This window comes from Elaeis guineensis, chromosome 1 (assembly GCF_000442705.2).
Source record: "Elaeis guineensis isolate ETL-2024a chromosome 1, EG11, whole genome shotgun sequence".
Taxonomy (NCBI): Eukaryota; Viridiplantae; Streptophyta; class Magnoliopsida; order Arecales; family Arecaceae; genus Elaeis; species Elaeis guineensis.
Genome location: NC_025993.2, coordinates 72,834,674 through 72,846,613, shown reverse-complemented (window position 1 = coordinate 72,846,613; position 11,940 = coordinate 72,834,674). Strand labels below are relative to the sequence as shown.

The following is an 11,940-nucleotide window of genomic DNA, read 5'->3' as shown; positions in this document are numbered from 1 at the left end:
TATTTCCTCATAAAAAGATTGGATCTCACTACAAGAAAATAGGAATTTAGTGATCAAAAAATTGGTTGCAAAATAATAAAAATTGATTGCTAATTTATTTTGCGATCGATTTTAATCGATTGCAAAAATTCTAGTTGTAAAACTTTGCGATCGATTTAAATCGATCATAAAATTTTATGATCGATTTAGCAATAGAAAAATAAAAAAAATAATTTAAATTTTATAATATTTTATTTTTTAAAATTGATTGTAAAATTGATTTTATAATATGATCTTTGCAAGTGGATTAAGAATATGCTGCAATACCAGCAGCCGTGGCTGCCTTGGGTATCGGAGGCTGGTGAACAGGTGCTTGACATGGAGACCGCAGTTAAAGATGGGATCTTAGGCACCACTATAGGCTGTGGAGTTTTTGTCGATGCTGATGGGGAGAAGCTGGAGCTAAAGAAGATGATCAACAAGCTCGATCACCTCGATGACATCCCTGCCATCTTTATCTGCCCCATCTCCCTTGATCCGATGACGAATCCAGTGACCGTGCAAACCTACGAGCATAGTAATATACTCAAATGGCTCTCCATGGGCCACCTCACCTACCCCACCACAATGCAAGAGCTATGAGATGACATTGTCACACCAGACTACACCCTTCTTCAGTTGATTCATGCTTGGTTCCCACAATGGTACTTGCATGTGAAGAAGCTGGTTGAGGATGTTCAGGGCCAGGCAATGGAGCTCATCGACACCCTTTCAAAGGACAAAGGCCTAGCCATGGTCTGAGCCTTCAAGGAGCTCCACTAAATGGTCACTGCCCACCCTACCACAAGAAAGATGGTGGTGGGGTTCAATGACGTTGGCATGGTTGCTTTTCTTCGGGCCCCATTCACATCTCATGCTAGTATCCTTGTTAATCTTGACCTTTAATTCAGATTTGAAAGCTAATCTAGTGCAGCCTACCAAGGTTTCGCTCATCGTGGAGATGTTGAATGAGGGAATGATTGGGACGAGGATCAACTGCATGAAATTCATAAAGATGCTAATGGAGGAGAAGGATTTTTGATCGAAAAATGTATCAAGCTTCAGCCTGTACCTGAAGAGTCTATTTTCTTGGCTGTTTGTAGTCTTGCACCCAAAGAATGTGCAAAATATGTTCTTTGTTGGTTAGTGGTAGTGTATATTTTGTTCATTAACAAGGGAGACTGATTTTTAAAATAGATTGAGGAGGATTTTTGCTTCATCTTACTCATTCTCTGTTGAAGGTTATTTTGGTCATTTCATAAAAAAAATATTATATGGCATTTAGATCCCATTTTGGTGCTATTTGGTATATCACTAATGATGTGATCATCGAGCTGATGTGAGTGCTAGGATGATATACAAATACTGGATGATATATGATCACTATATTTGGTATATCACTGGAATATCACTAGGAATAGAACTTCACTATATTTGGTATATCACCAAGTAGTGATAGTGATAATGTATAAAATATCATAACTAGCCTTACACATTAGTATGTAATAATTACTCTACAACTTGATTAAATATTTTTCATTCATAACTCATAAAAATATATAGTAGTAATAATAATAATATTTATTGTTGGTGCAAAAATCCATCTGCATTGGAGAAGCTGGAGTCGAGGGAGTCGCGGTCGCCGTCGGGACCTGCAAAGGAAGACTAAACCGGAGTTGGGGTTGCTCCGGCAAGATCCTCCAATGCTCAAGTCAGTTCTCTGCCTCAACAAGAATGGAGTGCTCGAACGAAAATTTTAGTAGAGTTTTTGAGATAGAAATTAGAGCTTAGAGAATAACGTATCTGGGATTCTCCCTTTTTATAGGCGAAGGGGGTAACAGACCGATAGCGATGTTTGTAACCGTCTGGCAGTGGGCCGTTCAGAGCCAGGAGGAGTTTGTTATGAAAAGTAGTAGAGTGGAATCATGGCCATCACCGTGACCTGACACGTGGAGTCTGAAGTGGCATCTGTTGTCGCGACTTGCCAAAGGGTGGAGGAGCCGTGCGGTATCCATCGCAGGAAGTGGAGCAGAGTTGTGGCCATTACTGTAGCCTACCAGGGAGTGATGGAGCCATGCAGAATCCATCGCAGGAAGTGGAGCAGAGTCGTGGCCGTTACTGTGGCCTGCCAGGGAGTGATGGAGTCGCGCGAAATCCGCTGTAGGAAGTGGAGCAGAGTCGTGGCCGTTACTATGGCCTGTCAAGGGGTCCTGGCCTATCGGCCGAAGTTCGGTTGGGGTGCCTGGCGGAAAGAGGTAGCTATCCATCTGAGAGGAGCTCGGATGTTGCAAATCCTGTTGGGTGCCTTGGGCATCAAGGCTGCAGGCGAGGACCACTTACCGTAGGAGCTCGATCAGAGGCTTTTCGTAGATGCAGTCCGGTTTCGTGCAGACTTCGGCAGAGGGTCGACCGACGGTGGATGTCGGATGGTGCTGGAGAGGTTCATCCACCGGAGGGGTCTAGCTGCTGGATTTTGTGAGCCCGATATCTGCCAGCTTATAGAAGTTCGGTCGGAGTCCGATCTCCGTAGAAGCCCGGATGGGGACCATTTGTCGAGGAATCCCGGCCAAGGCCTGTCTGCAACAGAAATTCGAAAGGAATTCATCCATAATGGAAGCTCGGATGAAGGCTTACGGTGGGAATCCGACACGGACCACCCGTTGTAGAAATTTGAAGTAGATCGTTTGTAGCGAAAACTCGGAGTGGGTCGCTTGCAGTAGAAGCTCGGAGTCCGGCCCTTGTAGGAGTTCGGGGTGAGATCTACCTGCAATAGAAATTTAGGGCGGAAGTCTGGCTCCCGTGGGAGCCCGGATGAAGTCTACCTGCAGTTGGAGTCGGGGACGAAGTCTGGCTCCTGTAGGAGTCCGGATGAAGTCTACCTATAGTTGAAGTCGGGGATGAAGTCCAGCTCCCGTAGGAGTCCGGATGAAGTCTTCCTGCAGTTGAAGTCGGGGATGAAGTCCGACTCCTGTAGGAGTCTGTATGAAGTCTTCTTGCAGTTGAAGTCGGGGATGAAGTCCGACTCCCGTAGGAGTCTGGATGAAGTCTTCCTGCAGTTGAAGTCGGGGATGAAGTCTGGCTCCCGTAGGAGTTCGGATGAAGTCTAGCAGGTAGAAACCTGGGTGGAGTCCGTCCGTCGTGAAGAATCCGATCGACGCTGGTGGGGGTTTATCCGTCGGCAGAACTTGGAAACGTTGCGGAGGCTCGGCCATCGGAGAGGTTCGAAAAGATGTCGCCGAAGGTCGGACGTTGGTAGAACCCCTGGAGGGTCACTCCTGACACGAACTTCGGCTGGGGGGGGATTTTATGCCCAACACCAGTCCCCCTACTTTCGAGTTCGAGTTTCGAATGAAGGAAGTACAGAGAAATTTTCACAGCCGAAGTTGTCCCCCTGAATCCTGTGCATGATCGGCCTCAGATATCCTCGCATTTAATGCGTGCGTGCCGGAGTTTTTTTCCAATTAGGGTGATCCGAAGGGTCCTTTCGGAATTCCCATCGGAGCGTAGTCCCAAGTGCCACACCATAATGGTCCCATCAGCGGTCAGCCCTATGCCGCGGTGAGTGGGACACGTGGCGGGCATTGGTTGACCTAGGGATATATGCCACCATAACTGTGCCAGGCCCCATCGCTTATTTAAACCCTCTCTTTCCCTCCGGGGACTTCATCTCGCCTAAGAGTCGACGCCTTTCTTCTGCCTGAGAGTTTAGCCACCCCATCGGTGTCCTCTTCGACTCTGGGCATTCTTCGCACCAATCTTCGCCATTTCCGCCGACTCCCCACTGCCTTCAGTCTCTCGAGCCCTTTCGAGGAGTTCTCCCACCGGAGCTTCTGCCCCGGAGCCCAATCTCGAGAGGATGTTGCGGATCGAGAGGAGTAGGAGGGGGAAAACAGTGGTCTGCGAGTTTAACGGCTGCCGAACCGTCACTAGGGGTTCCCACCACCTCGAAGGGGGCTCGAGGGAGAATTCTTTCAACAACAGGGATTTAATAACGGAACCAACCGGTGAGCGTGTTCCGTCCGAGAATTTCAGAGTAGTTGAATGAGATGACACCGGTCAAGGGGGTAGAGTCGTAGTCATAAGCTGTGGCGGGCTTCTTGACGTCATCGGGGTCGAGGGACCAGAGGCGGTCGGCACTGACGGTGGGGCAGTAGAACTTGTTGTGGGGATGGTGGAAGTAGTGCATGCCGACCTTGCCGAAGTACTTAGGATGGTGGTCGTCGTGAAGCACGCGGTGGTGGTGCGTGCCTCCGACGTCATCACGGCCTCCAGGGTACTTTCGGTTCCTCCTGATGCAGGTCGTCATCGCCGCTGCCGTCGCCGTTGCTGCCCCTTAAATTCTATCCCCCATTTTCCCCCTAGGGTTGGGGTTTCGGTAATGGAGCGGAACGAGATGGGGGGCGAGAGCCGAGAGGTTTATCACACGCACTGGAGGATACCGCTGAGAAGGACAGAACCGGAAGAAGAAGTCGAGAGCTTGAAGTGGTCCCTGACGTGTTCCTTTCGAGTCTTGTAGTAATGTTCTTTTCCTCGGCCCTCAGGGTCTTGTAACATACATCTTGTTAATTGAGAATGAGAAGGAGATCTTGTTACCTTGTCTGCACTTTGCGTCAAATTGTCGCCTGCCGAACTTCTTTCATTCACCATTGTTATTGTTGTATTCCCTTCCTCTTTTCCTTTTCGTCTTCTTTATCTCTTCTTCTCCCCCCCCCTTTTTTTTTTTATCGACGTCGTCTGGAGGTTACTGGTCATTGCCGCATCAGCCCACTTTTTCGGTCATCTTTCTTCTTCAGCCTTAAGGGCTCTGTAATACATATTTGGTAAATAACATGAGAAGAGAATTTTTCGCTACCTCTTTTACTCACGTGTTGAATTGTCGTTTGCCGAGCTTCCTTCTGCTTTCGTCTTGTTCGATATCGATGCCATTCGGAGGTACCTGATCGCCGTCGCATAGACCCATCCTTCTGTTTATGGCCGCTGATTGATCCGGGACCACTCGAGTTTGACGCCTCCTTTCAGAGTTCGAGCTCGGAGATCTAAGCTTCTTGTCGTCCTGAGGAAGCCGTCTTATCCTTGGCCTACATTGAGAGCTCTTTTGGAGATTGAGGATTTCGATGAGAACCCCCATCCTCGCTGAGACGAGGTCCCCTGTATTTTTAATGTAGTTTATTTTTCATTTGTCGCTGATGTAGTTCGTCGCTTTCCTTTTTAACCCCTTCCCCCCTTTTTTCTTTCCTCGAGTGAGGGTTTTCCCCCTGCTCTTAGTGGGGTCACGGGAGTGCAGAGGGGTCGCTGGAAAGGTTTTCTTTTTTTTATCCGGTCTTGAATGACCAGACCTTAATTGGTGTCAGGATGAGGTTCTTCCTCTATTTCTGACGTAATCGGTTTCAGCTCAGGTTAGGATGAGGTCCTCCTCTTGTCTCTAACAGGACTATGGGGGCACATATGGGCGTTACAGGACCTCTCTCCCCATCCGATCTAAGTGTAACCGGGCCTTCGACCTTGCTCGTGTTAGGGCGAGGTTCTCCTCCTGTTCCTAACAGGGCCGTGGGGGCACATATGGGCGTTGCAGGGCCTCTCCCCCCATCCGATCTGAGAGTAATCGGGCCTTCGACTTTGCTCAAGTTAGGACGAGGTTCTCCTCCTGTCCCTAATAGGGCCGTGGGGGCACATATGGGCGTTGCAGGGCCTCTCCCCCCATCCGGTCTAAGGGTAACCGGGCCTTCGACTTTGCTCAAGTTAGGGTGAGGTTCTCCTCCTGTCCCTAATAGGGCCGTGGGGGCACATATGGGTGTTGCAGGGCCTCTCCCTCCATCCGATCTAAGGAAAATTGGGCCTTCGACTTTGCTCAAGTTAGGGCGAGGTTCTCCTCCTGTCCCTAACAGGGCCGTGGGGGCACATATGGGCATTGCAGGGCCTCTCCCCCCATCCGGTCTAAGGAGAACCGGGCCTTCGATTGTGTCGAGACGAAGTTCTCCTCCTGCTCCCGACACGATTTGTTTTGACTGTCCTGTCGATATAGGCTCGTGCCAAGAGAGAAGACATGTGGATATAAGACTTTTATTTAAAATAAAGTTATCGGTAATACATTCGTAAGTTTTTCGAACTCCATGGTCGCGGGAGGTCTGCTCCTCCGAGCTCCTTGAGGTAATAAGTTTCAGGCCGGACTACTTCCTTGACTTCGTATGGGCCTTCCCAATTTGGGGCAAGCTTCCCTCGATCCTGAGGTTGCGAGACAGTGGCTCATCGAAGCACTAGGTCTCCTACTCTAAAGACTTTATTTTTGACTTGGGAATTGTAATAGCGAGCGACTTTCTGCCTATAGGCTGCCATTCGAACTTGAGCTACCTCCCGCTTTTCTTCCAGCAAGTCAAGGTTGGCTTTAAGACCTTACGAATTATGATGTTCGTCGAATGCTACGACTTGTGCCGACGAGAGCTTGAGCTCAATTGGGATAATAGCCTCCGTTCCGAAGGTGAGAGCGAAGGGGGTCTCCCCTGTGGGCAGTCTTTGGGTAGTTTGGTACGTCCACAACACATGATAAAGCTCGTTAGCCCAAGTTCCCTTCACTTTTTCGAGCCTCGTCTTGATCCCCTGTAGCAGAGTTCTGTTGGTCACCTCGGCTTCCCCGTTCGCCTGAGGATGGGCTACCGATGTGAAGTTGTGGGAGATGTTTAGGTCTTCACAAAATTCAGTGAATCTCGCTCTCGCAAATTGCCACCCATTATCAGTAATTAGGGTTCTCGGTAGGCCGAACCTGCAAACGATTGACTTCCAAACGAAGTCTTGCACTTTAGCTTCTGTGATTTTCGCCAGCGGTTCGCTTCGACCCACTTGGTGAAATAGTCAATTGCTACCGGAGGAACTTTCTCTGTCCCGACGCCATGGGAAAGGGTCCAAGGATATCCATTCCCCATTGCGCAAATGGCCATGGGACACTCAAGGGTGTAAGCTCGACGGTGGATTGCTCTGAATGTTGGCATACCTCTGACATCGGTCACACTTTCTGACATATTCAATGAAGTCACGATACATTATCGGCAGTAATACCCTTGGCGGAGCAACTTGTGGGATAAGGATCTAGCCCCTAGATGGCTTCTGCAGATTTCCTCATGCACCTCCGACAAGGCGTAGTCAGCTTCCGAAGGTCGGAGATATTTTAAAAGAGGCAAAGAGTATGATCTCTTGTACAGCTTGTCCTCATAAAGGATGTACCGAGAGGCTTGATTTCTGAGCTTTCGAGCTTCTTTTGCATCATGAGGGAGAACCCCATCCCTGAGATATGCCACCAGTGGGTCGATCCAACTAGGCTCATGATCAATTTCCATCATGGGCCGCGATTCTTCCGTACTTGGGCACTTCAGAACTTCAAAGAGAACACCCTTGGGCAATTCAGCCGGAGCCAGCGTAGCCAGCTTGGAGAGAAGATCGGCCCTGATATTTTTCATTCTTGAAATCTGCCTGATGTGGAAGCTATTAAAGGCGGGGACGAGCTCCTTTACCTTTTCAAGATACTTAGCCATGCTGTCCTCCCGTGCTTCGTAGTTTCTGCTAACTTGTCTCACTACCAATTGGGAGTCGCTATGAACTTGAAGCCGATCTACTCCCAATTCTTTGACGATCCTCAATCCTACGATCAGAGCTTCATATTCTGCTCCATTGTTTGTTGTGGGGAACTCGAAGTGCAGAGCGTACTCTATGACGATTCCCTCCGGACTGATCAAGATCAGGCCCACACCTGCGCCCAATATGTTGGAGGATCCGTCCATGTAGAGGGCCCAAAAGCAATTAGGGGGGTCTGCTTCTTCTTCGGAGGAGTTCGGTCAGGGCTTCAGGCCGTCAATTTCACCCTGTTCAGGTTCGGCTTCCTCCGAGATAGTGCATTCTACTATAAAATCTGCCAATATCTGGGCTTTCACTGTCGGTCTGGGTCGATAGTTGATGTCGAATTTTGTGAGCTCGATCGCCCATTTTGCTATCCTCCCGGAGGCATCTGCCCGGTGCAGGATCGCCTTGATCGGCTGGTCGGTGAGCAACGTTACGGTGTGCCCTTGAAAGTAGGATCGGAGCCTTCGGGCTGCAATCAACAGGGCGTAAGTTAGTTTCTCCAATTTAGTATACCTAGTTTTGGCATCTCTCAACGCACGACTGATGTAGTAGATCGACCGTTGAATTTTTGCTTCTTCTTTGACAAGAACTACTGCGAGAGCCATAGGAGAGACCGTCAGGTATAAGAACAGCTCCTCTCCAGGCTCGGGCTTCGCTAACAGCGGAGGTGAGCTGAGGTAGTCCCTTAGTTCTTCGAACGCCTGTTGACACTCAGTGGTCCAACAGAAGTTCTTCGGCTGCTTGAGGGTTCGGAAGAAGGGTAAGCATCGCTCGACCGACCTCGCAATGAAGCAATTCAGGGCTGCCACCCTCCCTGTAAGGCGCTGGACCTCCTTTATCGACTTCGAGGTGGCCATCTCCTGGATGGCGTGAATTTTCTCTGGATTGACTTCAATCCCGTGCCCCGATACCATGAAGCCCAGGAACTTCTCCGAGGTCACTCCGAAAGCACACTTAGTCAGGTTCAGCTTCATCTTATATTTTCGGAGGGCGTTGAAGGTCTCCTCATAGTCGGCGATGTGGTTCATGGAAGATTTGCTTTTCACGAGCATGTCGTCCACGTAGACCTCCATATTGCGGCCGATCTGCTCCTTGAAGATTTTGTTCACCAACCACTGATAGGTCGCACCTGCATTTTTGAGGTCGAAAGGCATGACCCTGTAACAGTAAAGACCACGATCAGTGATGAAAGCAGTCTTTTCTTCATCTTCTGACGCCATCCTGATTTGATTATAGCCAGAGATGCATCCATAAAGGTGAAAAGCTCATGGCCCGAGGTTGCATCCACCAGTTGATCAATTCTGGGTAGAGGGTAGCTGTCCTTTAGGCAGGCTTTATTCAATTTTTTGAAGTCTATACACATCCTCCACTTGCCGTTTGCCTTTTTGACTAGGACAACGTTAGAAATCCAGTCAGGATAATTGACTTCTCTAATGAATCTGGCTTTCAAGAGTTTATCCACTTCCTCGGCTATCGCTTTCTGCCTCTCTGGGGCATGACCTCGGATTTTTTCTTTCGTCGGTCGATGCTTTGGATCGACGGCCAGATGATGCTCCATGACTTCTACGTCAATCCCCGGCATGTCTGCTGGAACCCAAGCGAAAACATTCGCATTCTTTCATAGAAAATCAATGAGCTGCGTCCGCACCTCTTCCCCCAGGTTGGAGCCGATCTTCACCACATGCTTCGTATTCCCATCGTTCAAATGGATCGAAACCAGATCTTTGATTGGGCCATCCCTTTCCTCAACGAGATCGTCGCGGGTGTCCAATCCATCAACCAGACAGAGGTCAGATTGGTCACTTCTTTGCAAGGTATGTTGTAGCAGTGTCTGGCCAGGGCTTGGTCTCCCTTGACTTCTCCGACCCCTAGTTGGTAGGAAATTTCAATTTCAAATGATAGGTTGACACCACGGCCTGGAGAGCGTTGAGGCCAGGTCGGCCAAGGATTGCGTTGTAGGCTGACGACGCCTTCACCACCAAAAAATTCACTAAAGCCCTGGATTGTCTTGGATATCGACCCGCAGCTACAGTCAAAGTTATTACCCCCTCCACCGGGACAGCATCGCCGGTGAACCCTACCAGAGGGGAGCTAATCGGCCCCAAATGACCATCAAGGATGGATATTTTTGAGAAGGCGTCGTAGAACAAAATATCGGCCGAACTTTCATTGTCTACAAGAATGCGGCGGACATCGTAATTAGCTATATTTAAAGAAACTACAACTGCATCGTTATGAGGAAATTGAACTCCCCGAGCATCTTCTTCAGTAAAGGTTATGGATTTCTTAATCTTTTGTCACTTGGGAGGTCCAGCCAATACGCCGATTGTTCTCTGTCGGGATTCTCCCGAGATGGTGTTGGCAAAATCTGTCGGAGGTCGATCATCGGACTGCTCCATGTCGACTGCTGTTGAAGAAGGAGGAGGAGCCTGGGAGATCGGAGGTGAGGTCGGAGCCTGAGATCTGGTCGTGGAGGTCGTGGATCGCCGTGTGGATGCTTTGCGGGGAGGCATCGGGCGAAGACCTAGTGGGGGAAAAATGAGAGGACGTCAGAAAAGATGATCGAAAGTGGTCCCATTGAGCGCTCCTTTAAGAACAAGGGTACTGCGAAGACACGAGGCTCTTCCTCTAGCGCCAATCCTGTTAGTGCAAAAATCCACCTGCATCGGAGAAGCTGGAGTCGAGGGAGTCGCGGTCGCCACCGGGACCTGCAAAGGAAGTCTAAACCGAAGTTGGGGTTGCTCCGGCAAGACCCTCCGATGCTCAAGTCAGTTCTCTGCCTCAACAAGAATGGAGTACTCAAACAAAAATTTTAACAGAGTTTTTGGGATAGAAATTAGAGCTTAGAGAATAACGCATCTGGGATTCTTCCTTTTTATAGGCAGAGGGGGCAACAGACTGATAGCGACGTTTGTAACCGTCTGGCAGTGGGCCGTTTGGAGCCAGGAGGAGTTTGTTATGAAAAGTAGTAGAGTGGAATCGTGGCCATCACCGTGACCTGACACGTGGAGTCTGAAGCGGCATCCGTTGTCGTGACTTGCCAAAGGGTGGAGGAGCCGTGCGGTATCCGTCGCAGGAAGTGGAACAGAGTTGTGGCCATTACTGTGGCCTGCCAGGGAGTGATGGAGCCACGCGGAATCCATCGCAGGAAGTGGAGCAGAGTCATGACCGTTACTGTGGCCTGCCAGGGAGTGATGGAGCCGTGCAGAATCCACCGCAGGAAGTGGAGCAGAGTCATGGCCGTTACTGTGGCCTGTCAGGTGGTCCTGGCCTATCGACCGAAGTTCGGTTCGGGTGCCTGACGGAGAGAGGTAGCTATCCATCTGAGAGGAGCTCGGATGTTGCAAATCCTGTTGGGTGCCTTGGGCGTCAAGGCTGCAGGCGAGGACCACTTACCATAGGAGCTCGGTCAGAGGCTTTCCGCAGATGCAGTCCGATTTCGTGCAAACTTTGGCAGAGGGTCGACCGACGGTGGATGTCGGATGGTGCTGGAGAGGTTCATCCATCGGAGGGGTCCAGCTGCTGGATTTCGTGAGCCCGATATCTGCCAGCTTATAGAAGTTCGGTCGGAGTTTGATCTCCGTAGAAGCCCGGATGGGGACCATTTATCGAGGAATCCCGACCAAGGCCTGTCTGCAACAGAAATTCGAAAGGAATTCATCCATAATGGAAGCTCGGGTGAAGGCTTATGGTGGGAATCCGGCACGGACCGTCTGTGGTAGAAATTTGAAGTAGATCGTTTGTAGCAGAAACTCGGAGTGGGTCGCTTGCAGTAGAAGCTCGGAGTCTGGCCTTTGTAGGAGTTCGGGGTGAGATCTACCTGCAACAGGAATTTAGGGTGGAAGTCTGGCTCCCGTGGGAGCCCGGATGAAGTCTACCTGCAGTTGGAGTGGGGGATGAAGTCCGGCTCCCGTAGGAGTCCGGATGAAGTCTACCTGCAGTTGAAGTCGGGGACGAAGTCCGGCTCCCGTAGGAGTCCGGATGAAGTCTTCCTACAGTTGAAGTCGAGGATGAAGTCTGGCTCTCGTAGGAGTTCGGATGAAGTCTTCCTGCAGTTGAAGTCGGGGACGAAGTCCGGCTCCCATAGGAGTTCGGATGAAGTCTTCCTGCAGTTGAAGTTGGGGACGAAGTCTGGCTCCCGTAGGAGTCCGGATGAAGTCTAGCAGGTAGAAACTTGGGTGGAGTCCGTCCGTCGTGAAGAATCCAGTCGACGCTGGTGGGGGTTTATCCGTCGGTAGAACTTGGGAACGTTGCGGAGGCTCGGCCATCGAAGAGGTTCAGAAAGATGTCGCTGAAGGTCGGACGTCGGTAGAA

General features: G+C 50.0%; 1 pseudogene; it reads left to right on the top strand.

The window, feature by feature from the left end:
- The first annotated feature begins 294 nt into the window (after nucleotides 1-294).
- Nucleotides 295-1,165, top strand: LOC105034386 (U-box domain-containing protein 30-like; annotated as a pseudogene).
- The last annotated feature ends 10,775 nt before the right edge of the window (nucleotides 1,166-11,940 follow it).